This window comes from Meleagris gallopavo, chromosome 11, assembly GCF_000146605.3.
Source record: "Meleagris gallopavo isolate NT-WF06-2002-E0010 breed Aviagen turkey brand Nicholas breeding stock chromosome 11, Turkey_5.1, whole genome shotgun sequence".
Classification (NCBI taxonomy): Eukaryota; Metazoa; Chordata; class Aves; order Galliformes; family Phasianidae; genus Meleagris; species Meleagris gallopavo.
In genome coordinates, this window is record NC_015021.2 from 4585789 (window position 1) to 4613467 (window position 27679).

Below are 27679 nucleotides of genomic sequence, written 5' to 3' on the forward strand. Positions count from 1 at the left end.
AGGGTCTCTCTGTGAGATAACAAAAAAGTCTCATTGCAAATATTTTAATCACATTTGTCAGCTTATGAATGACTGTGTCTTATAAATACATGAGCTTTATTCTGTTTGACAGATTTTGACTAAGTTCTCAGTTTAAACAAACGAAATAAGACTTATGTAATTAAACTACATTGAAAATTTATCTAATTATGAAAATAGTGCAAAACTATGTACTTAATTTGCAGCAGGTAAATTGTTGCAAAGCAGTATCATTTTAATCATAATTTAATTCAATGTTTGCTAATTACTCATTCTCTAAGGATGAAAAAATTCAGATGGTAGACTGTTCTACTACATACCCTCATAGCACCAGTGTAGAAGTTCTTCATAGGAGTCTAAACTTTTCAAGTAGGCAGTATAGCAAAATCTAATAGGATCACCTGAAGTGTGGAGGGTAGCGCACCTCAACTCCAGGACACTTAACGTAGATCCGTTATGAACTTTTGTAAGAAAATCGCACTACAGTCTAGCATTCATCTTCATTCTCTCTCAAAGGCCTACAGTTCAAGCTCACAGATACCTCTTTCAGCTAACCCTTTCTGATTAGCCTCTGTGGGAGTTCTTCCTACAAAGTCCTAATGACTAACACAATTAGCCCTGTCCACTTGCACTAAATTCCAGTGCACCTCATTTGATTTCCTAAGTGTAAACACATTTGGACAAAAGTTTGTTCCTACACATCTACTGAAAGTAGAAAAAGAAAATTAGGGTAAGATAGTCTTTCAAATTCTGTTTATGTCATACTCAAAATACACATAACACTTTTAATAGATAACATACCACGGAGCTGGCATAAAGACAGAGAACAGACATCACATTTACTTGTTATTTCTTCCTATGACTTCTACTGTTCATCTTTGCAGACATCCACAACCACTGGATTAAATATGGAAGCGATAGTATTTCTTTTAGTATGAAAAACTACCAGAGCTTGATGTAATGAAAAAATGTACCACATGAACATTTCTATTTTCAGAGCCCAGGAAAAGATGTCCAACAAATATGAAATATTTTTCCTCTCACACAATTTATTATTTTCATATCATAAGATATAGCTAGCTTGGAATTTAATGGACTATTATATGTACTCAAATGCCCATTCTTTGTTAAAAATCTCTCTATGGAAAAGCAGTCTGTTATAGCTGAGTTAAGTGTTTAATGTTTTAATAAATCAACATTAGTACAATTGGTGAGCATGTGTAGGACAGACACGAATCTGTTTTTACTTGTACTAAATGTGCTAATCTGTAATGGGAGACGATGAACACAACATTTATGAAGTCAATGTTCATATAGTCTTGTTGCATTTGTAGTTCTAGTGAGATTAGACATAACTACACATAAACTCTTCCAAAGGAAAACTGAACATTATAGCTAAATGTATTACTAGTTATCTTTAAGAAAAGTATCCATTAGTGATGTAGCACAACTTAGATTTCTTTTTTCATTCTGCAAAAATAATGGCAACTTTAAAACATCTCTGGCACTGGTGGCAACGGCAATTTAAAAAATCTCCATGAAGGAGAAGAATTTATTTTCTGTTAATGGCAGTCTGGTTTGCTGGCTATTGGAGAAGCTAGGGAAAGTGCTCCATGTTCATGTCCTTCTTTGTTCCTGCAGTCTCCTCTCATTTAACAACAGACATTGGAAAGGACTCAGAATGAAATGCTTTCTGAGTAGAATGCTGAACTAATGCTTAATCCTCACACAGTGGTTAAGTGTCCTCTGTTTCCCCTGTTCCCTAGTTTGCTCGAGCACTGTGCCCACCCAGATACACTACTGGCATACCTGAGATGGAAAGAGCAATTCTGGAGAAAAACAAAAACAGTGTGCTTACACTCTAGTCTACATATTAAGTTTGATGATATATGTGAAAGTTTCCTAGTATACTGCATTAGTTGTGTAACATTTTAGGACTTAAATTAAAATTCTGTCCTGTATTGCCACTCAGAATAAATTAAACAGGAATATGAACAAAACTTCAGCTCTGCTCATAACACTTAGAGTAACTATTTAACAGTGACACCTTTTTTGGTGCGAAGAGGGATGCTCCAAAATGATATTTAATTACTTAGTTTCTAAATGAATGCTCTCTATGCATGATGTTTCAGTTTTACTTTAAAACTGTAAATTCTACTTCTGCCTTGTGAATACAAAGTCATATAGTTCAGTACAATCTCTATTCCAGCACAATCTTTTTTTCTACTGTAGTAATATTAGCAATAATTACAGAATGAACTAGGTACTAAAATCTCGCTCTGAAAATTACAGAACATTGTGTGTGTGAATGTGCATGTGGAGTAGGCACTGTGTTCACAAAGCTGCACAGGGAAATCTAGCTGTTTTCTGAGCACGCTATGCAAGGAGTGAGCAGGCAATAGGAGAAGATAACATGCCAGATCTTGTCTCAAAGCATATCCTGGTTATCCTCTCAAATAAGAAAAGGGTCTGTCAGAATGAAATATAGAATAGTAAAACCAAGCGACCGTGGTAAACTCCTTTTGCCTTAAAAGCAATCCCGATTACCTGCCTGATTTCTTGTTCTGGTCATGAATATATTCAGGGTACTGCTCAAATCATAGCTTTCCAGCTCTGATTGAACCATGTTGTATACTTCCTAATATTGTGACATCTCTCTTAGGGAGATTACATGCAGAAGAACAGAAAACTGCACTCTGTCTGATTCTGGGAGTTTTAGAAATCAGTACCACTAAACATTGCTCGTTAATATCGAAGTGTTTTAACCCAATGGGTGGCTCAGTACCACACCACTGTTTGCTCACTCCACTCCTTCCCAGTGTAGTGAGGGAGAGAATAAAAAAAAAAGCAAAATAGAACTTATGTGGGTTGAAATAAAACTATTTAGTAAGATAGAGAAAAGGAAAATAAAAATAGTTATGACTTTATATATGTATATAAACATTTGCAACAAATGATGCACAAGTAATTGCTCACCATCCCCTGACCGATGCCCAGCTAGCTCCCTGAGCACTTGAAGAGAATGAGAGATGAACTCTCATCTCCTTCAAAACTCCTTCTACTGGATGTCATACAGTATGGAATATCACTCTGGGCAGCTTAAGTCAGCAGTGCTAATTCCATTCCTTTCCATCTCCTTGGGCCCTTCACTACAAATGGCGTTGGCTTAGCAGGCAACTATAAACATTGGTGTGGTATCAACTTCATTTTTCTCCTAGAACCAAAACATAACATCACATCAGACACTCTGAAGAAAACAATTCCATCTCAGCTGAAACTAAGACAAATATCTCCTTCCTCGTTTCACCCAGCGTCATCCAAACAGAGACACAGGAATCTGCTCAGTTTCTCACCTTGTATGTTGTGTGATTGCTTACCACCATATACTACTTAAATTGTACATTTTGATCCTTGTATCTTTTGGGAACTCACAGTCCAGTGAACAGCATGACAATTAGCCCCCTCACCTTTAATACTATTCCTGAAATCTCTAAAAACACATTTTCTAAGTAATTCTTTCTGGTAATGTTCTGCTCTCCTGAGTCCTTTCTTGAATAAAACACTATTAAAGTCACAGCAATGTAATGTCATTTGGCTTCATAAAGATGGTGTGTAAAGAAAGTAAAGAAATGCAACTCTTATTTTTCCAAATACAAGCTTAACCAAAAGCTGTTCTTAATTTAATTGCATTATAAACCACAATACATGGAGATTTAAATTTCATTTCAAATACAAAATTATTTGAGTACTTTAGCAGCTTCTCCTCATCAAATATGGAAAGAGTTTTCTCCTTAATTGTATCTCTGTGTCTTCGAGAACACTCAGCAGCCTTTTAAGCATCTGTTCTTCCCAACCTTTCCATTAACAAGTTACAGTTTGCAATGATTTACTCTTTAGCTTATTTTTCTCTGTTTTTAGTTGCTGACTACAATGCATAATGAAAATATGGGGAAAGCTCTGAAGCAATCTTTATTAATATATTCTGTATAGAAATCTGCATGCGTTTTTTGCTTTGGATATTTGCTTTTAGCAGAAAGCTGGAAATCACAGAAACTATCAATACATTGACATAATTTTGGAATCGGTTAGTCACTGCCTTCTTTTAACATGTACACTAGACACCCCCACACCCTGCTCAAATAGCTCGCAGTGGACATTTCTCCAGAGGAGATTACAGTGTGTACTTACTGAGGCACAGTTGCTTTCTGATTTGTCTTCCAGAAAGCCAATTTGGCATGGTGTCCTCTGATTCTGCAGCCAGTAGTCTGTTGATTCTAGCAGGCTATTACTGCAGAGGATCTGTTAAAATAGTTAAAAATTGTTAAAATAATTTAAAATTTACTCAGTCTTACCATGCCTGAATTCTGTTGTTGGCTCTCCACAAAAATCTTGCCTAACCATATTTCTGGGAGGCAAGACTTGGAATTCCCATTCCCTTTAGACTTACACAGTTAATGTACCTGGGATTCAAGTGACATATATCCCCTAAAGTATTGGACAGTTTTCTCTAAGAACTAAAAATCCTTGAAGGAGGTGCCTTAGCTAACCCCAACAAATAAAACATTGTTATTGGAAAATAGTACTAGGAGTTTTGTTCTATGTTAGAATGATAAACATAGACTTTGGGAAAACTAATCATTTATTTATATCACGGTATACAAACTTGCATTCTTTATGATTTACTGTATCTATCTGTCTAAAATAGATCTGTACAATTCATTCTGCTAGCAGCCTCATTTCTGAGACTGCCTAGGCTACCATCTCTTTCTTCTTAAAAATGTTTTTCTGCTTTATGAGAAGCTAAAGCACTTGAAACTTTCTGTGAAGAATACTGAGCTCAGTCTGTACCCTTAGATCAAGGCTTTTTCATAGAGAGAGTTCAGTCTCTCTGTGTTGACTTAGTCTTATAGCACATGCCACAAGCTTTGCTTGAAGAAAAATAAAGTTAGACTAGAGATATCTGCAGATTATAAAGAGGCAAAGTCAGTGTTGCAGGCTGATAGTTCAGATCAAAGTAAATTCCTTGCTGCCCCTGTACTAACTATGCACAGTTTTCAGGTGGGTCAAATTGCCTTTTTAATAAACAGACCTCCAATATGTTATTGAAATATATCTGCAGAAAGTTGCACTCACAAAGGACTGTCTTTTTGAGCATGGCATCAGATTTCTTTGAAATTCCAGTAAGTCTGGAAGTGACTCATGGATCTGGGCTGGTTGTGCCCAGACACAACCAGGAACTGTGCAGCAACAACACAGCCAGAGTCTGACTGCACAATTTGTTGGGACTAAAGAGACATATCATTAAACAGGCAGACTTGTATTTTATTACATTTCTAGGGGCACTATAAAAAGATCCATGACAAGCAAAAGAGACAGATGACAACACTGAGAATCACTTGTTCCTGTTTGCCCTTTCATTGACAGAGTGAAGGCTAGACCAATTTATCCTAATTTCCATCAGGGATGAAAGTGGAACTGAGAGGCACGGATGGTCTAGGGGTTGAATTCCTAGGCTGACAAGATTGTGTTAAAACTGAAAAGTTGTTTCTTTCCATGTATTCATGTTCTGTTTAATAGAGTACAAAGGACAAATAGTTGAGGATGGTGAAGCGTGGGAAGGGGAGTTATTCACACGGACAACTTGAGGAATCTTCTTAGCCAACAGAAATGTATGCTGACCTCCTGGAGGGGCTGTGCTTTCTGACTGTACAAAAAGGCTATCAGCCTAGCTGATGCATCTCTTCTCTAAATTCAGTTTAAGGCATGTATTTCAAGTAATGGGACATTCTGAAGCAAAAGAGAATGGGTCTGTCTGGATAAATTAATCCACAGGTTGACTATTTGGTATGTTTTTTCTCATCCTTCACAATTCTTCTATGAAAAAGAGGAACTCTTATTATTTTTGAAACAACTAATTAGCATCAGGAAATAATAGCAGAAACAGCAATGATACTCACAGAACAATTTATATCTCTTATAATTCCTGGCAAAAATGTTAAGAAGTATGTTTGTGAAATGGATGTATATTTTCTTTGTACTTCTGGCAACTGTGGAAAAAGGCTGTACTATAGCTTTTAGACTTTAATAATATTTCAAAATATACCTTTGTTGTCCTACCTGGAAAAAAAAATCTACCCATAGTATTTTTCACTATCTTACTGCATAATTTGCATTGACATTTCTGTCCTACTCCAGGAACACTTACTTTCTAAGCCTAGATCAATTCCTTATGAAGTGAGAAGAACTTGTCAGGCCTCTTCATTTCTCAGGGAAGATGAATGAGTGTGGAAAACTGATCTGGCCAGCAAATACAATTTTCTAATCCTCAGGAGCAATCCAGAAGTAAGCTTATTACCACACAGAGACCAACACCCACTCTAATTTTTAACTTCTTGTCAGAAAGTCATATAGTTAATACTGCACTCCCTGTAGGATGGATGACAAGGAACACTACAGCCCATACATTTGGCCTTGCTTAAGCACCTTCCTTCAGTGCCCTCTACAAAGATTTTGCACCTTTATGGTTATTTATTTTTTTTTTCTGCAAAAGGGTAGGTTGACATGCAAAATCTAGCCCTGCTATGAGATTTCTTCTGAAAACAAATTTAGGGTTGACAAAATATGGAAAAACTAATGTGCCCACAGACTTTGTTCTGAGAAAGACTTGTGACTGCTTCACATCTACACCAGTTTCTTCTTGGGGACTGCTAGCTCATCTTGTTTAGTAGTTCAATGACTCTGAACTCAATACATTTTATAGCATACTGTCTTAGTATGAATAGATTCATGCCACCATAACTAATTCTGAGTCTAGATGAGAAAAACAGCATATATCATATAGCAGAGAAACAATTTCCTTCTAGCTTTATAAACTGTAAGCTTCTTTTTTTTTTTTTTAAAGAAATGCTACTGAAATATAAACTGGTTGGTAAAATATTGCATGAAATATTTTTTCCAAAAAGTACCATCTTTAGAAATCTTATGAAGAAAAAAATTCCATCATATCATCATATACATACACCTACATACATATATATATCTGATCTCAGATTTTATCTGATTCTAGATCTTCTCATCCTCAAGGACTGAAGTTCTAATGTCCTCTTAGACATGATTTGAGCACATAGGAAATAGTCCTCTTTAACTGAAATTCTCAGTAACAAATTTTGTCTTATTTCCTTAAAAATCTTAGTGAATTTGTCTTTAGTCTTAACAGCTTCAGGTCTTTCTTTCCCAAATCTCAAACAGCTTCTGAGAAATTGGAATAGGCAGAAGTTATCACACAGAAACAAGCTTCAGAAAAACTTGCTACTCCTTTTTCTCAAATCACTTGGTGTGCTCAACCAATATTTCTCTTCAGAACTGCTAGATTATAGCAGATGATTGTAGGTGATTAATTCATGAAATGAGACGGGCATTCCAAATTTCACCTACTTTTTTCCTGTGGATGTTAAATCACTATTGGCACATCTATCTTCCATTCAAGAGGCAAATACTGGTAATGCACTATCAGAAGTAATAGCTCTCCGGAACAAATGTTTCAGGTCAGGTCACTGCTGTCAAGCTTGAGGGTCCCTCCAGGGTTATTTATTAATTTCAAGGCTTTTCAATGCATTTAATTTTTATATGCAACTTTCCATAATATACTTTAAGGCAAGGGTAGAGATTATTATGTGGAAGCTATGGCACTGTGTGATTTTTAGTAACCTTGATGAGATGAGCAGCATTAGCAGAATGGTGTTCTCCCTAGCCTATATTCTGCTTTCGTATGTGCACAAGCAGTGCTGGACACAGACTTGAAAATGCAGTCAGAAATGTGAAGAAGGGCACAATGGCATTTTTACTACTGGAGGTCTGAGAAGACCATTTTCAGCTATTAGAATTTGAAGGAGATAGGTGACAAAAGCAAAATAGGATAAACCAGCCCATGCAACAGGATGTGGGGGAGGTCAGCAATCTAACAAATACAAGTAGGCCCAAAGTCATCTGGAATGACTCTGGAAGTTTCTCAGAAAAGACAGCACTGTGAGAAAGGGAGGCATGCGGAAGCAGATGGATGGGGACTTCTTGCTCTGATTTTACACATATCTGAATGGTGTTCTGAGGACAGAAGGTGACATTTGACTAAGCAATGCTGGGATAAGATGTACATTTTGGATGAGTTTAAGCTCTATCTTATGAAATACAAGTTTCTGCATTACGATCATTACAGATATGTTATTTCTCAGAACTTTCCCACTAACATTTCTATTGAGAAAGGATAATTTGGGCCACTCTGCAATGCAGATCACTGTAAGTTTATGCATTCCTGTTATGCAATAAGTCCATAAATTGAATCCATGTGAACTTTTGGGCATGCTTCTTTGGTAGCAGACAGCAATATTATCATGGTCAAAGACAAACAAGTATAGGCAAAATGAATTTAATACTTCTAAAATCTAACTACTGTATGACAATTCTACTTATTAACTGTGTTTATGTAAAATGGGAGTATGCAGATGTGCTCAAACTAGCATGAATTTTCACACTTTTAAGAAATATACTAAAGTCCTTATACTACGATAATGTATGACTGCAATAGTCAACTGTGTATAAGCTTGAGTGAGCTTGCCTAATCTATTGGGTAACTAATGAAATTCAGTGTGAGCAGTTATCCCTCAAAGATATAACTGTTCCCATACTTTCTGATTGCCATTTTGGTAATTAGATCCTTTTCAAACTCTACTGAGCAGGTCTGTAACAAAGATAAGAAACCTAAACTTGTACTACTCCAGTGGTTGTTCACCATCTTTCTTTTATACAGCCTGCACTTCTAATACAAACAACATCACTTAAGAAAATTTTCTCCTCACATCTTGTAGTTTTCTTCACTGTCACCTAGCTGAGACAAGTTCCAGGCTAAATCAAACTGGCATGCATGGAATTTGCTGAATTCAGTGAGGTTGCTTCTGATTTGCAGTGGTACAAGTGAAAGCAGAACTTTATTCACTGACCACACTTATGCTTAACAGCTGCACGCACTATACTACTGTATGTCTGGTTCAGAGCAGGATCTCTGCACTCAGAAAATAATTCAGGATGAATTTGCATCATGCACGAAATGTGGAATCAGCAGTAATTCATGGTTCTAAAAAAAAGTTTTCCACTCTCATCTAGAGACTCAGCCGTCAGCATTACTCAGTGTGTTGTGAATCAATGAACTAAAATCAGCCTCTAGCAGTGTGTAGATTAGAAAAGTCACTCTTTCCCAGAGGAAAATACTGGATACAAGTTTAGCGTAACAGCTTCCTGCTCCCTAATTTAGATCATAAGACATTAAAATACACTAAATATCTCTAACTGTGACAACATTAAATAGGCTCTGCTCCACAAATGAAACATCTGCGTCTTCATGGCTGATCATCTTAATTGCTTTGGTTAATTACTACTCATCAAAAAAGATATGAAAGTGGGACATACAGAATAAGATGAACTATCATGGGGCACATCTTCTGCATTTGTTCAGATTGGTCTTTGTGGTAAAAGACCACATCTCATATGGTTCCTGACAGGAGCCATTCTCATTCATACCAAGTGAAAATACTCAAACCTGCAAGTGAACCATTTAAACTGTTCCCTTGCAGCAGGAACTCACAGTTTCACTCCAACACCAATTACATAACTAACTTAAAAAACTAACTGTAACTAATGTAGGATAAAAGAAAAGATAATGGCTTACTTCGATTATTCTGCATCCTTTTCCTCTCTCTCTCACACACACACACACAAAAAGAACAGTAACACATACTGTGACAAAGCTGCAAAGAAGCCCAAAATACCCTGCTGTTTGTCAGAAGTGCTGGCAGAGGTGAATCACTTCTTCTAGTGTGTCTAACATCATAAAATTGACTCGTATTAGAATGAAAAGTTCAAATGTAAGGGATCAGACAGATGAAGCAGCTCTAAATCAAAAGCTAAAAGTAGGTCTGTAGGAGTGATGCTTCCAAAGGTGACCATGCTGGGAACATTCATAAACACAGTGGTGACACTTTTTAGAGCTGTGCCACTGTCCCTCAGTCTTACATAAAACAGCCAACTCAGATTAAAGAAATGTAAGATGTTCAGCAACATTATGAATTTTACGCCATTTCTACAGATTCCAATTACAGTCAGCAGCATTTTTTTAAAATAATATATATTTTTTTAAATAAGCAAACTCTTTGAACAAGTAAAATACTACTGTTTTGTCTTTTGCCTTGCTGGCATGAGTAAGAGATGCCCAATTCCAGCATACAAATTCATCTATTGAGGTTTTTTTATTTCAATGATTTTACATTTATTGAAATTTCAGTAGACAATCAACACTCAACCCCCAGAGTCATGGTGTGGTTTTCAGAAGGAAAGGAAAGGATAAGGAAAATAACTCTTTATCTTCATCATGTTTATCTGTCTATTTACACATTTATATTGTTATTTATTTTGGGAAATAACAAACACACAAAAAAAGCATTACAATTAGTAGTGAAGGAAGAAAAAAAATAGAATTATGGGAAAACTGAATGAACTGTAAAGTTTTATAATATTTTGTGGTAAACAGATGCTTTCTTACCAGATCTAGAATAATGCCTATGGGAAATAGTCAAGCTCAGTTGGTTACTGCAAACTGAGAGCTGAAAGATGGCCTGTTCTCTGCAATGGGGAATGGCCTTCCCTTGGACTGCTCTGCCACAATCTGGCCCTGAGAGTGGATGAAGGCATCCAGAGGCTTCCCTCATGTATTCTCAGCTGTACTACCTACATTAATAAACTACTGTCAGTCATACCTGACTAATCCAAAATACATACAGACACATACAGGCACTGCTTCCTTTCCTCCCCATGCTCTAAAGTAAATAACTCATATAAATCCATTTTGAGGCAATAAAAGCAGCAACAGTCAAATCTGTACTACTTCCTTGGTTGCTGAAATCCTCTACTAAGATATTAGGGAAGGCAGAAAAGCTCTATTGCGTGAAGGACCCTGTATCATACTGACCTCAGAGAACCTAAGCTCTGGACCCTCAGGCTGGGTCCCTGAAATTTGCAAGCTATCAGAGAGCAGTCCTGAATTTATTTGTGCTCTTTATGATTTTTCTACTTTGCCAGATAACGAGAAAAATGAGAAATACTTAAGGGAAATGTACCTCCCACACACATATATTTTGTAGCCAGACAAGTATAGACCATGCACAGAAAATTGCAATATACCATTACAGTGTCCAGAATTTATTTTACTGTATCAATCCTTTTCCTCTTTAGGCATCAGTTAATTGTTGTGTTCCTCAATAAAAGTAAAAGGTAGAAAGCAAAGCTATAACCCAGGATATATATGCTTTTGAAAATAAAATAAACTTGGAAGTTACCTTTTTACATGCTGTGACAGTGCTTCCCAAACTGCTACCCGAACTATCTGTGCCGTTGCCTTGGTGCTCTGGGACTTCTTGCATCAGTGGAGATTCAAAGTTGCTGAAGAACAAAAACATACAAAAGAAACCTCCAAAAATCTTTTCAGTGACTCAGTTACATATATAATTCAAATTATACAAAAAATACAGTTAATTAAAGAGAAGTAACTAGTTTACAAGAAGTTCTCTATAGCCTCATTAGTGACATTAAAATTCTATTTATGACCTTAATTTTTACTTTTGGAAGTACGTTATATGAATATGACCAATGCCTTTTGCAGACTAGAGGACAGCATATAGCTGCCTTCAATCACGTTTGTCTGTCTTGAATGGTACTGTAAAACATGGCACTAACTTATTTTCATAAACAAGCAGCTTGAAAGAGCAAGTAGAATACTGGCTACATTCATTCAGCTTGGTAGACATTATAAAAAGAAGTATTTGCTGCAGTTTATCCTCAGTTAACCTGCCTGGATAGAAGTAGTTACGGGTAGTGATTAAAATGTAAGAAAACACAATAGAAGTGGTTGAATTATGTAGTCCAGGGTGAATAGTTTGCTATATGGTAGGTACAGAGCAAAGGTAAGTCATGCATATAGTCTGTTTTGTGAGTCAGCTGTACACAGCACGCCCCTGTTTACTTTGGGATTGTCTTGATGTGATAGACATAACCGTAACAATAAGCTCTCGCAGCCACATTATCTGCATTCACAACTGGTACCACCCCTCACACTTTACTTTTGGAATAGATCTGGTCAATCTTGCAAGATCTCCCTCTGTGCAATAACAGAATTGCCACAACCTTAGTGGAATTTCTCTCTCCAGACATAATGTGATAGCCATTAAAGATCTCACAGCTAAAAGTCTCTTTCTCCCAGTATTTACTAGGAAAAGGGTATTCGACACCATCAAGTTCTGTTTTCCAAACTGAGCCTCTAGAGTGCCTTTAATTTACTGCTGACTACCTATGAGAGGATACAGAACACTTGCAGACAGACCCTAACAGGCAACCAGGTTATCAAGACTTAACTAATAATCTCTCGTCAGTACTGACGGGATAACAGACCATGTGCAATTATCTAGTTTGCTCAAATATAAACTAACATAAATTTTCCTAAGTCATCTTTGCTGAAGCTTAAGGCGGTGTGTTAGGAGGCTACATGCAGCTTTTTACCCAAGTCCATAGCCAAACACCAACAATGCTACCTTTCTCTCAAAGATTCACAAACATACATTTTGCTTGAGACTGTTTAGGACCAGATATGGATCTTCTTACTCCCTAAGTAATTTGCCTTGTAAACAAGGGTATTGGCAATATATGAAGTGCTATTCCATGGTTATTCCAAGTTATTAAAAACATACAACAAACAAAAATCAAAAACATTCTGGAATTAGGACTGTGAATGAAAATTACAAAAATTAGTACTTACAAATTGCTAATTAATGGGAAGATTCATGAATTGCGTGGGAGGATGGAATACACATGTATAAATGAGATCAGAATGTTAACTGACTTTATTTGAAAAGTGCACTATCCCATAACACGCTCTAAGACACCAGTCCTTATATCTAGATGTGGGAGTCCTGACTGTTTACAAGATACTTCTCCATTGCTCAGATTATGTAGACAATTTATCTGGCATTTGAAAAACCAAACTAGCACTTCATAAACCTTACCCTCCATTAGAAGAATGAGGGACATTAAACATACAAAGTCATTATGGTTTTATATCTTAATCAAAAATAAGAACTTGAAATTCAAGGGTCAAATATTGCACATGTGAAGTACCCTCCTTCACAACTCCACAGTCAGACTAGCTGCAGTCTTTGTACTCTGCCCAGTACTCCCAGCAGAAGCTGTCACTACCTCTTTTAAAAAGATGCATCCCTCATGCAATCTAATAGTAAATTACAAATCAAATCTGACCTGTCGGTTGAAAAACAAGGCTCATTCTTTTCTCATGCTCTTCAATGAGAGAAAGACTGAGTGGTTTTGCTACTACTTTGCCCTGCAGGGACTTGGACTCATGCTGACAATGAGTGCTGGCTTTCTATCATGCCGTGTACAGGTATCTGAACTCACAGTGCCAAAAGTGTCGCTGAGTCTAAAAGCAAAAAAGATGGCAGTGTGGCCACTAACTGAGAGCTCTTTTGGACCTTAATTAAGCAGTACAGATAGAATATTACATTAAAGCACAGCTGGAAAATAGTTAAGGATCATGTTCTGGAGCACTGACAAATTGTGCTCTCTCTGGATCATGCTCTAATGCATTACATCTTCCATACAGCAGTAAAGCAGACTTCTCAATCACGTGGAAAGCAAACAGATCTGTAGCATCTTAAAATCTGTGTCCTTTCCAAAATACCACTTTTCATTTGCAAATATGGCAAAGTTTATTAAAGGTATGTGATTAGTAAAATAAATGTAGAATGCCACTACCTGTTCTAGATGAGGCTTCATCTCAGACTTAAGTTCTGACATGAAAGAGTAACTGCCTTTGAAATTACTGAAATCTGGTAAACCCAAATTCTCATCAGCTATCCCAGTCCTCGGAAATATATTTCATGCCCAACTGATTGATCAGTGCACAGGTAAAACCAGCAACTCTGTATCCCAGGACAAGGGACATCACAGTCAGGAGTAGCAGTTCCATAGTTTGTTTTTTTTGTTTGTTTGTTTGTTTTGTTTTTGTCTAAAGGTTCAATTTTCCTGTGCTGTAACTGCAGAGATAAATCTTTGTTCTTGTGCTGTGTTGCAGTTCAAATCTAAGGTTGTGCTGGTGCTATGAATTCCAGGCTCTGTTTGCAAAGCTGTTCACACAGCCAGGATTCACCGACTGAAATAATTTTAACAGAGAAATGCAAAATTATGAGTTATATTTGGGAATAGTCTTAGACTACACACACTCATCAGACTCTGTTGATAGTTAAATGAACACCTTCTAGGCATCATGTGAAGCAAATATGCAGCAGTACATACTAGTTGATATAAAAGAGCATATAGCTGAGTTCCTTCAGTTTGGCTATCCAGTGTCATACACTTACATCTTGCATAACCCAAGCAATTGCAGCATACTGGATTGTGTCATGGGTCTTTCATTCAACACAGAACTCCGGTTTGGCTTTTCAACATCTCTTTTTCAATTATTTCAACAGCCAATTTGATCAAAGTTTCTTTTTCTCTTTCTTTATCCAATAGGCTCCTCTCTAAGCTTTAGTTTTCAACATGCATGTGATTTAATTCTTAAGAGATTCTCCTCAGACCACTCAGTCTGTAGTAAAGTAAAATAAACCCAATTTTCATCAGCTCCCCAGAGAAAAACTATTCTCTCTTTGAGAAGTTGCCTGTTCTCATTAGTTTCTCAACCGCAGAAAGTTGAAAGAAACTGCTGCAGAGATGTTGTCACGTCATCATCAAATGATAACTCTGCATTCACACACTATACTCATTACTTCAGCACTCCCGGAGTTTACACAAAGCACGAGTCTTCCAAGGCATCTGGCACAGCTAAGTACCTTTTCACTACAAGATAGAGCAAGCTATTGAAAGCTTCAGGTCTTAATTCTCACCTTTGCTAGACTTGATGGAGAATGTTCATCTGACTTAGATGTCCTCATCAGATGTAGAGCTACCGTGGAAGGCCACAGAGTTAATAAAGTATCTGTCAAAGGATGGCTCATCTTGGGACTTCTGTCAGTACAGTATTTAGTAGAGGGTGCAAGTCTGTAATATCTACTAAAATGTTCTATATCCTGTGAGAGAATGATTTCTCCTTTGGTGGCAGAGATCCTAACTTACAATTTCCAATCTGAAACCGGGAACCTGGACTAATGGCTCGGTGTTGAGAAGTATGCAATTTTCAGTATAATATCTCCATTAATAGAAGAGTTTCCAGAGTCACTTATTTGCCACCAGACACTGTTTTACCGATAGCAGAATTGTGATTGATTCTTTTTCCTACAAAGCTAAATGCTCTCACTAAGGATGCAAACAAATTTCTTGGAAATCGGAAGCCTACAGCAAATTGCTATGAGATTTATGGCACCAACAGTAATAAAAATCCATCCTTTGTTATTGACCAAAATGCAAAACAAATACTTCTATTTTCCTACATTGAATAATTCAAGAATACTGACCTCAATGACTCAATACTTTATAAAAAAACCCCACAGATGCTTCTAAAAATAATTACCTTTTTTGCAGATGTGGCAGATGGTGCTACATCACCATGAAGAGGTAAATTAAAGAATTCCCCAGGTTATCACTGAAGAAGAACAATCTTTTGAAATAATATCAGAAACTTCTATCTTGAACAAGCATAACCTGTTTAAAAAAACCTTGCTGCTCAATAATTGTTTCTAAGGAGCAAGTTCAATAAACAATGAGTGACCATTACATATTTTTTAACAACTTTGAGCTTTTCATTGTGATTTTTCATCTCAGCATTTTGAACACACAAAACATACTGATCCATGGAAAAGATAATCTTGTTCAAGTAAGCAAACTGAACACTTTGAGGTTTCTCAGTGCGATTAACACTAAGCTATAGTTGGCTACATTTCTAATACTTTGCTAAGGTTTGCACTGAATGCCACTACCACCGAAAACTGTATTTCAAAATAGAACTATGACACAAGCAAGAGCTGGGCTAAATTCTTCAGCATATTCTTGATTCTGCATTCACAAAGACACCCAAAAGCAACTGAAAAACAGGGAGGCAGCTAGCTTAATCCAGACCCTAAGCAAACAGCTTTTTGGAAAGGCATGCAGAATTCAAGCAGCATCTCTTCACTTCAAAGCCCAAAGCCTTTTGAAGTAGGCACACTAGTCACGCTCTTCCTTATGCTACCTTTCAGATTTTACAGTTTTAAAAATTACCTTTACATGTAAATAGGTCAAGAGTCACTAGCAGTAAAAGTCTTTAGATGTAGCACTGTCAAAGTTACTATTTTAATCCACAGAATTGGTTTTGATTCAGTCTGGACCATGTGTATACTTCAATCAGAGCACAGATGGTTAGTCAAACAGATGCTCTATAAATACCTCAAACAAATGTCTTTCTGGTTTTTTTTATGGATTTGGAACCCTTGTGCAGAATATAATCACTGGCAATACCAGGGCCTGATCTTGCAACGCATTCATAGACTTGTTTTGGTCTCCATTGACTGTTAGTGACTTGACTGGGAACTTAAAAACAGTGACACTTCAGTATCAGACATGAGTGTCCGATACGTAACCAGGTTGTTAGTAAAACTGGTGCACTAAAAAAGAGTAGAATATTAAGTCTTTATATTCAGATTGCTCATTTGATCATGTCTACTGGGTACTCTTGATTTACTTTCCATTTTTATCAGTGTATTTTTATCACTGCAAAAAAAAAAAAATCAAAAAGTCCAGGTATTTTGCTATGTGCTAATGAAAAGTACAGAGAAAAAACTGCCCATATTACAGTACACCACACAATAAAAAAGTTTTTATCTTCCATGTTTATACAGCCCTGATTGCCCTTTTTTTCTGTTCCAAATAAAAATAAAAAAGCAAACAAATCTTGGAGCCTCTGCAAGCATTAGCAATGCCTAGACTTCTTATACAACATGTTTTAAAAATATTACAAAAGAAAAGTTTTATGGAAAAGTAAATGTGAAAAATAGTTGCACAGTTTAGTGAGAAATATTCTTCCCTTTATTTACTGATTGAATTATTTAAGGAAAAATAGCAACATTTTATCTGCTACTTCACATTCTTCATCATACTAAAGTTCAAGCAAGATACAGATTAAAGAACTGACAATCAGGAGCTGAATGGCAGGTAAGTTGCTTTTTTATTTTAATTTTGTGATTGTCTCACTATATTTCAGTAGTTTTCTGACAGAGAGACAATCCTTAGGAACTTTACAGAAAGCTGGTAAGCATCCTGCCTTTCTCCCCCTGGATTTTGGATTTAACATGACTTCAGGGCAAAAAAAAAAGGGCGATCTTTGTTATGCTTGTAGAATGACTTTCTAGGGTAACTTTCTAGAAAAGACAGGCTTGGTTCTTGGTTAGAAAAAGCTTCATAAAATGTACAAGAGGAACAGTGAGATCTCTTCCTGTGAGAGTGCGTGAGTTAAATGAAGAACAACACTTAGAATGACATGTAGGATGCAGTTTTGGTAGCCATCCTTTTTGAAGAGTTGCTAATTTGGAGGACTTTTAGAAGAGATCAACAATTAGACAAGATCTGATGAGGAAAAAGACTGTCTGAACACAGGGAAGATTAGGGAGCAGACGCTTAAATTCACATAGGCTGAAATATCACCAGAGACTGCCTTTCTAACCTAGAATCGAGGAGACAATACCCAACACTGGAGTGCCATTAGGTGGGAAACTAAGGCACAGCTGGGAGGTTGAGTGCAGGAAAAATAAGAAATCTCATTAAAGGAAAGATGCTTCAAACTATTTTGTTTATATGTTCCTAACTGAAGTGGGCAGTGTTGATCAAGAACATGATTTCAGAAATATAAAGACTGAACCCAATATATCCAGATACAGCTATTGCAGAAACAACAGAAAAAGGCAGTTTGATTTCAGCTAAATCTTTCAAAACATTGTCTAGGGTTATAATGGTGTTCATAAAAGCAATATGTTTTTACTTTAACTAATGGCTCCCAAACAGTAAAACAACTGTCTAAAAATAAGTGCCTTCATCTCAAATGGTCTCAGAAAATTCTTATTCTCTTCAATCCAGTATTGTTTCTATGACCACCTGCAGCTGTATTCATAAACTACCTACTTAAAACGTCAGGGTACATTCTGAAGTTATTTTAACACTGAAGAATACATTCTGTTATTGCTTATGCAAAACAACACATTTTTACATAATCTGCATGTCTGAAACATGCCTGAACAATTGTGATTTCCTACCAATATCCAACGGAACACAAATCTTCTCAATTTTGATGCCAGGTTAATATGTTAACCAACAGCTATTTCCGAAAATTTACAGAAAATAAGGTCTCAAAATAAATGCTTGAAAAGTGTGATTCTTTTTTGAACACAATAACATTATCAGTGTATTAAATAAAATGGAGCTGCCATCCTAATTATCTCAGCTTCTAGAAATACAAAACATGCTTTTATATAACTCTATCAAGATCTTACAAACATTGCCTTTGCTTTATGTTTTTTTTTCCCATGGCCAATACTGTGTTTAGAGGGACTGAATGGCAGACATAAAGGCAATGTTCTCGAATTTTTTTTAGCTTACACTAGCATAAAGAAAGTGTAAGATTTCTGTCCAAGAAACTATGATTGTTTATTGTTGTTTGTGGTTCTTTTACCAGATAAATCCTCCTTCTTTCTATGCCCTATGCCTTTCTAACTACATAAGGAACACAGGACATTATCTCTGATAGTCTAACAGTGAATCAGATCACTGAGATATGAATTCTAATTTATCTATTTCTTTTTCACTGTGGTACAATGCATATAAAATTCAAATCTTCTTTACTCATTACTTTGCAATGAACTTCAGAATAACTATGAAATTGTTGTCATAACTGGGCCTGAAACATTTGAGTTGTTCTTGGGATCCTCAGGGTTCAGTAGGGCTATCTACCCTGCTGACTGAGCTCAGGATGGGCTCTCAGATAAACTTTTTATTACCAGCAGTGTCATTAAATGGGAACCTACTAAATGAGTATTCTTGTATTTACACATAAGGCATGAATATAGACCAGATTCTGGGTAAGCATGAGTTTTCAGTTATCCACAGAAATCAAGAGATTTGGTTGCAGAGAAGACACTTCTCTTTGATACTACTTGCTCTTTTTTTATGTGTAGTACTTGATGATAGAACAGTTTCTGTCCTATCACAGTGATGGTAATTTAGATACAGACAAGTTCTCTTGCACCATAGTATGATCTTTAGTGAAGCTGACCAAATAGTTGAGTCACACATGATGAGTGTGTCTGCATCACAATTGTTATCTCATCTAGGCTTCTAGATGAGATACAACAAACAAACAAACAAACAAATAGATATGATAATGGGAAAATTCTTGCATTCTTTAATGCACTCTAAAGTGCTGAATGATTGCAACTCACAATACAAATTAAACTGAAGGTGTTTCTGGGCAGAAGTGCACTGCTATTTCAGCAGAGCACAGCAGCAGTCATGCTCTTCCTATGAGCTTCACTAAGAGCAGATGTGGACTCTTGACATGTGTCTTTGGGTGGGTTTAGAGTTAACTCCTTTCACCATTGCACCCTTTTTCCTTTTTATTAAAAGGAACAAAAAAGGAGGTATGCAAATAAATCCAGCTTTTACAAAATAACTATTGTTTTATTTGTGTGTGGGGGGGTGCCACCATAATCAGTTCAGCTGGAAAAGGATATAGTATAATACACAGGCCATGTTCTGCATATCCAAAGTAAACTTGGTCTTTTTTTTTTTTTCCTGTAAATTGAACTGGATTGCTATATGTATTATTTGCTTATGCTCTGCCTCTGTTTTTTTTCAGTAGTTATTCAGTTATTTTTCTATGTATGACATGCTCAAAGACATGCCTTCTGACTAAGAAAATCATCTGTTGCACTTAGCAAACACACGTTTGCTTATGAATTAATTTTACTTATATGAAATGAAATCTGCTACTGATTGCAGTACCCGAAGATGTATCTCTGTGTAATACTCAGATGTCTGTTCTGTAACATAAAGTATTGATTTTCACAATCTTAGAAATATGGCTGCACTTTAAAAAGCATCAAGACTTTGCACTTTGTAACTACACCAACATTTAAATTCTATCCTGAAAATCACTGAGACAGTTCAGATGATGTGGCCATTGGATTTCATTGAATGTATGGCATACATTGCACACAGGATTGAATTTATTGGCAGGTACAATGTGCAGCCAAGATCACGTGAGCATTTAACTAAACCACGCAATAGCCATGCTATTACTTCTATTTTGTTCCCCTCTAGTTGAGGGGAGGGTCTCATTGCAGAATTAGTGTGAGGACAATGCGTTTTTCATTTTAACATCACAGCATGCAAGTATTTTCCTTTTATAAGTAAATGAGCTGTCCATTTTTACTGGATGTCTGCAGTGTTAACACATGTCCTTCTCTGAGAGAAAAGAAATTGCTTTGCAATTTAGAATAACAATCAGTGTTTTGTTCAACTGTTATGCTGCTGATTTGACATCTTTCCTTTTCAAACTGAAATTGCATAGATAACTTTAAATGAATCTAGGGGAACAGGATACAAACCTCATTTAAACACAGTTCCATAAACTAAGACACCATTTATTTATTTTTTCCTTTGAAACTGTGGGAAGTCACAGCTCCACTGCTGATGCACATTTGTGAGTATGCAATCTCACAGAGATTACATGAGGACCCCTAAGTTTTTCCTTGCTGAAAGCAAGTGCAGCTTGTGTACACTCACTGTAGAAAAACTACAAGGGCTGCTCCGAAAGTAATTCCTCCTGTTTTATTATGTTGGCCCATGATAGCAGCAGAGGTTGAACCTACCTACCATTATTGTTGTATTTTGTTGCTGTGTGACAGATGGCAGCAGAGGGGCAGCCTGACAGAATGGCGTCTGACATGGAAGTGAGTATAAAGCAAAGGTGTGGAACTGAATTCCTCCATGCAGAAAAAGTTTCACCCACTGACATTCTGCTGAATATTTTTGGAGACCAAACAGTGGATGTGAGCACAATGAAGTGGCAGGTGGTACATTTCATCAGTGGTTACAGCAGCAGTGGGTCACTGTGGGTCACATGAGTGCAATATGCAGGCTCATGTTCACTGCTGGTGAAAATGCTTAGTTAATGATGGTGACTATGTTCAAAAATAGTATTTTGTAGCTGAGAATTTGCTCTATCAAATAGTGCTATTGTGCTCTTCGCATCTGTTGCAGTTTCCATGGAAATAAATAGGAGGCATTACTTTTGGAGCAAGCTATGTACGAGAGCAAGTGACTGAGGATAACTGCTCAAAATAGTGCTGCAGCCCCCTTGGGCTGCTGAATGAATTTCCTTCTACAACTGTTCTGTCATTTGGCTAAATTGTTACGCTCAAGCTTTCTGGATTTATGTAAGCCATATATACTGCACTGGTACTTCATTAAGAAAATTAACCTCACTGAAGAAAGAAGAAAAAACAAAAACCTAAAAATTTAACTGGCTACTCAGCTGTTAAAAAGCAACAAATTCTATACAATATCCACCACATGGTTGGCTAGGAAGTTTTTGGGAAAGCAGTAAACTGTTTTCCAATTCTAGGAATTCTAAATTCCGTGCAGCTTTATTTTTAAGAGGTTTTAAGAGTAACACTAAGATGCCTTATTTTAGTGAATTCCAGTTTGTCAGCAATTCACATACTAAACCAGAACGTCTCCCAGCAATGAATGACCCCTGTAATACTTGGAAGCTGGTTATTGCTGGTGCAAGCAGACAGCTCAGAGACAGAGCACAGAACGCTGCTTTAAGATGAATTGGTTAGAGTTACACAGGACTTGATGACCAGTTCTGAGTTTCACTAGCTGGGAAATACTCACTGCAGCATCAGGTTCTGTGTTAGATTTATTTATTTTTAATATTTTCTGTTAGCAATAGATTAAATTTAATTGAGATCTAGAAAGGCATTTTTCTTTGGTAGAAGTCAATCAGTCAATCGGAATACAATAAATTGCAATGCCAAAAGCAAGAGAAAACATAGCTTTGATAAAAAATGCTGACTATCCATTATGTGTCATCGGCATTGGCAGCAGCCAGATATTAATAATCAGTCAAGTCTTGAAGTGAAGAAATTAATGAGGGAAACTAAAGAGATTAATGAAAATATTCCAAGGTTTCAGGACTATGCAAAATCCTAAAAAAGAAGGTTTAAAATTTATACAGGGCACCAAATAAACACCAGCAATCATAATATTAATCTCTGTGTACCGAATTTGCACTATTTGTTAAGAGAAAAACAACATCCACTCTGCATTTTTCCCATCTGAAGCTGGGAGAAGGGCAGGTGTACTGTATATGTAATTTGAAGGACTATTTAATGCACTGATAAACAGGAGGTTAAAAAATTCCACCCCTAAGTTCCTGATACTAAGCTCCCCATACATATGGGGAGTTTCGATGCCGTTGCTCCTGCAGGTGTTGGGCAGGCACATAGGTAGGGGAATACACCCGCTCCTGGGGAGTGCAGCCCAGTGTCCTGATCATGGAAAGAAAGGGAGCTGCCACTGCAGTAAGCTGGTAACGAATGCCATTATTCTGCTGTATAAAAATTTTTAACTCAATTCCCATCTGTGAGAAAGCTAAAACTACTTTGCCACTGGGTGTGTGTTCAAAACATGCAGTTTGAACATTCAGTTCAAATTTATTGCTTGCGTTCTTGATCCTTCATTCTGAAGTTCTATCCCCACTATCAGATAATAAAATACTGGCTCTGAGAGGCAGCTGCAGCACTCCAGAACGAGCTTAGATAAATGTTTAATACAGAACACTGTTAACTGGAGGGACTGTTGCCAGCACCCTTGTGATCTCAGACCATTATCCTCACCTGACTGGGCTCCCAGACTCTCCTCTCAGCCTGCTCTGGCTCTGCAGCACCTCTGGCTCACAAGGCACTCTGTTCTCTCAATATGTGACTTACTGTCCTCACTTCTGCCTGCTTAGGTGCCATTAATGGTTTAAAATACAGCTCTTTAGTGAGTGCTCTAATTTCTGATGTTCATATGCTCAAGTAGATGAGGAATGACAGCTGCATCAGGTAGTGATTTGAAGTGGGTTTTAGTGCTGGGGTTTATTATCCACAGTGCAGATAAAGGTTCCCACTGGCCTAATTCTGGCTCACTCCTACTATGGGGTTAGCTTAATAAATGACATTTAACCAGAAAGAATTAACCTGGGGCTGAGGAAAAAGATGGCAAAAGCTTGCTAACCTGGTAAGCCATCATCATTACAGGAAAGAGCTCACAACCTAAAACACACACAAAATGAACAGCACAAGAACAAAATACAGACATCTATAAAACTGACACTAATAAACGGTCTGCAAGTTTTTTTCCTCCTTTCTCTCACAGCCCCACACCTCAAGAGATCAGAGTTCTCATCCACAGACTTAAAAATGTCTGTTTCAGTTCCTTCTGCTTTTACCTGTACTTTTTGATCTCACTGAAGAAAATGTCTCTCTGACAATGTAGGTTAGCCACGTTAATGAACGTAATTAAAGTACTTCCCCATGAAAACAGAATGCAGCATGTCACTTCAAAAATTCCCACCACTGATCAGAAACTGCGAATACAAGGTGACGCTGTAAGAAGGTGGCGAATCTCCAAAATGAGCACATTAGATACGTTTTCTGGCCACCCAAATCAAAACTCTGGAAAATCAAAAATCTGGAAAATTCATACGTTAAGTTGCAAATGAAAAGCACAGCCATCAAATATTAAACTTGTGACACTAGATACTGTACTAATGCATGCAGTTATTGTGATAATAATAACACTTCTGGCATTGCACTCTTGTTTAGAGGATTTTTACCTTTGCCCTCTTTTATTAAAAGAAGATTTTAAATATATTTCTTCCTCCACTATTCACAGAGGCGGAAATGTGGAGAATGGCTCTCCAACCTATGCAGTTTCAGCAACCACCACCCACCGCCCCAAGTGCCTCAGTCCTTTCTTACTTCTTTTCACTCATCACTGACAATGGTTCAAAATTAATTCCCAGTACTGATCCCTGTTGGTTTATATCCTGTTCTAGTTTTGTTGTTGTTCATTTGTTTTTAAATTTCTTAAAGATTCTTTCAAAGAAACTGTTAGATGTAGCTTAATTCCTTTGCTGCTAAACTTCATAATTTTGCCTGCAATTTTGTCTCCTTATAAGATCAAAAATTTTTTTTGCAGTTATTCCTAAATGCATCCTTTCCCATTTTAGTACAAAGCCGACAAATCTGTTCTCTCTCCTATACAAAACCTGGGCTGCTTTGCTGAACTAAAGGAACAGATGTCAACTGAAGTCTGAGATATCAGTGCTACTGTGGAAGTTACCAACCAAATGAGTGAGGGCCACACGCCTACTGACTGTAAGAAACCTCTGATACAACGGCAGCTCTTGGATCTTTTCTTAGCTTTGAATATTTTAACTTATCTCTTTGCACCTCCTATCAGGTCTACCATACTGATCAAATGTGAAAAGTGCTTGGCTTCTAACAGGGACCTATAAAATCAGAAAAGCTTTTCTTAGCCATTCTCGGCACTCTATGTGCTTAAGTCTGCAACACCAGGCATTACTAGCAAAGTAGCAAAGTGATACAAAACTTTCTGTACTACATGGAGAGCGTATAAGAAATAGCAGCCATACTTTGACTTGTCTTTTTACCATTTAAAGTGTAAAATCTGCTATTTCTCATCTGTGGTCTGTGGGAATTCATTTTAAATCTTTTGAATTACTGTTCAGTCCAGTATTGCTTCTAAGCTGCATTGCTGTATCTGATTCTCAGTTGAAGAACACTTCCTATTCTTCCTTTTCTTTCCAGTTTTCACATAAAAAATATGAGTTGGAAGTCTGTGCTAGTCCAAAAGACAAGTGCCTAAAGACTCGTATTTCTTTGTCAGCTAATATGGCTTTCAGATATACAGGCTTGCCAAAAAATTGTGTATGTCTATAGGATTAGTTTCAGAAGCTTGAGCAGAGAAACTGCAGTTTTACCAAAGTGCAGTGATAGCACCTTCTTAGGCTGCTGTGCAATAGTATTCCAGATAGTCAGTGGTTTATACAGGGCACAGAAGCAGAGTAGTTCCCAGCTTATATGTAAATAATCCAAGTATTTTAATTTCTGCTGTTCTTCTAAAGAAGCAAAGCACAAGCTGGTAGATTTAAGGGCTTAATGCAGTTTTCTTGCTTCATCACAACAACAATAACAAAAATCGTTATATCTGCGGTTCCACGTTCTTAACTGCGATGTCAAAAATGTCTTTGAGCTGCTTGAAGGAAAACTGACAGCTACCAGTTCTGTGCAGTCCCATGCAGCTGTTCATTTGATCCCCAGGGTAAGCACTCACCCCCAGAGCTACTGCTGGAAAGTAATTTAGCTGTGAATGCCCAAAGGCATCCACCTTGCTCTGCTGTGCTCCACAGCAGCTGCAGGCATCCAGATACAGCTGTATGTTTTTGCCTTCAGCTATAAATGCCAAAGCAAGAGAAGGTATGGAGCAGGAATTAATACGCACTCCAACTTTATAATGGACTCAAGGACTGATCACAGTGTGTGATTCAGCAAGAAAGGCAGAGCTTAGGCCTTTCATTAGGAAGCTGAGTGTACATGATTAAGATCAGCAGCAGAGTAGTCACAGAAACAAACCAACGTCCAAAGGGATTCTGCAGGGAAGAAGTGAAAAACCTACTTATTCCTTAACAGTTTGGTAGCGAAGACTTGTTTCCTTTGGTAAGGTCTATACAGCTACCTCCCAAACACCAATGTTTGCTGTTTGTGCTTCTTGACAGCTGCTATACTTAGTTTCCCATTAAAGTAACTCAAACATTTCAGAAGAGGTAGGTGGAATATGATGAGCTAAAGGTGTATGAAGAGAAATTATCTGTCCCAAAGCTTCTCAGCATGTTTTTTTTCCCACCAAGGTCTTCCTGGACTGAATGAATGATCACTGCTCCAATCATCAACTTTCACAGACAGAAAGTATAAAGCTTACATACTTCAGCAAATAGAGGGTTACCTTGATTAACAAATGACAAGCAGCTGTCAACATACCAGCTGCAGGAGATAAAAGGGATGAAGAAGATGCCTACAGTTGCAGAGAAGGCTGACTTAAGAAGCAGGAGGAAAAGTTATAGCTTGGTAAGAAAGAGGTATGCAAGCTAATTCTGGGACTTGCTACAGAAATAGAGGGTGTTTTCCAGGTAACAGGCCTATCTAAGGTGAAGAGCTGACCAGATGGCAGAGATCTAGAGCAGGTCTGGTTTCTGAAGGTGTTCTGTACAGTGGTAAAAAGCTCAGCAACAGTTGCATGGGGTCAGAAGATAGATGGTTGTATCACTCTGAAGAGACAAGTGTTTAACAATGAAAGCAAGACCACAAGCATAGAAAGCAGCATGCTGTCTGATTCAGTATCTTACTCTCTCTTTGCAGTATGTCTTATCCTTACCCAGATTACTAGTGTCAATGCTGTGTTTTACAATTTTTCTTTTGTATTGGATAAAAGATGGCAGATCAGATTGCATTTAAGGACAAAGAGGTCTTCAGTCTGAGTCTCCTTGTCTTTGGCTTTCAAAAAAACACCATAGTTTGTAAAAATCATCCTGGTATTCAGTGTATGGAAGTTGCACAGAAGAACTATTAGCCATGAGCTAAGAATATATATATTCTCCTAACTTCAACCTGAAATGTTAAGGGTGAGGGCTATTCCTAGGCCAGGCAATTCAGACTCAAGTACAACAGCATTATTAAGCTTTGGTCTGTAAATAACTATTGATCTGAAAACTAATTAAGTTAGCTCTCCTCCAGATGTTGCTTTAAAGGTTTTATTCTTCTTGTAAAAGCAATTTCTCATACAAGCAATTATCACTCATATAAATGCATGCAACCAATCCCTGCTGAATATTCAGGCAGCTCTGTATTGTTTCACCACCTTCCTCTTTAAGATGGTGTTTTCTCCAAACTTTTTCCTAATATTGTTTGCTCTCTCTTTGGACACCACACCACCCAAACAAACCCAAGTACAATCACTTGCAGCATATACTTTTTATCTCCAACACAGCCTGTAGTATAAGATGGTACGATTTCTATGCTACTTCTACCTGCCAGCTATCATCACAATGCAATGTAGCCGTGATTGTCGAAGATAACACCTAACTGCACCGCGTATCTCCAGTAGGCTGCTTCTCTCTGAGCATCGATTTCTTTCTTGCAGGAAGTTTTGCGCGGATCAGTTTTGCGTAAGTGCTATAAACGCGGTTCGGTGGAGCTCGGGTAGCGGCAGCACAGCGACCGCGGAGTCCTCTGTCACTGAGAGCATCAGATTTACTAGGGGACGTACGCGCTCAGAAGCACAATATCCCGAAAGTATTTTATTAAGCACAGATCAACTCACCGCTAGAGCAGGAAAATCGGCTGTTAAAGGAAAAGAAAGGACCAAATCCTCGTTTTCTCACTTTAATTTCTGCTATCCGCGCGGCATGGAGGCATGGCGGCTGCGCACCTCCAGGCAGGTCCCGGGCGGCTACGGCACC

The 27679-nt window shown here is 37.4% G+C and overlaps 1 long non-coding RNA gene across 2 annotated transcripts; it reads right to left on the reverse strand.

Annotated features, from left to right (window-relative positions):
* LOC104912559 lies at window positions 1-27679 on the reverse strand. 2 transcript variants are annotated; one of them, XR_002118451.1, is made up of 4 exons: window positions 27602-27679; window positions 11400-11502; window positions 4207-4317; window positions 1-3232 (listed from the first exon to the last, which is right to left on the reverse strand). It is a non-coding gene; the product is annotated as an uncharacterized LOC104912559 (long non-coding RNA). The 2 variants fall into 2 exon arrangements; XR_002118449.1 differs by having other exon boundaries at window positions 27541-27673.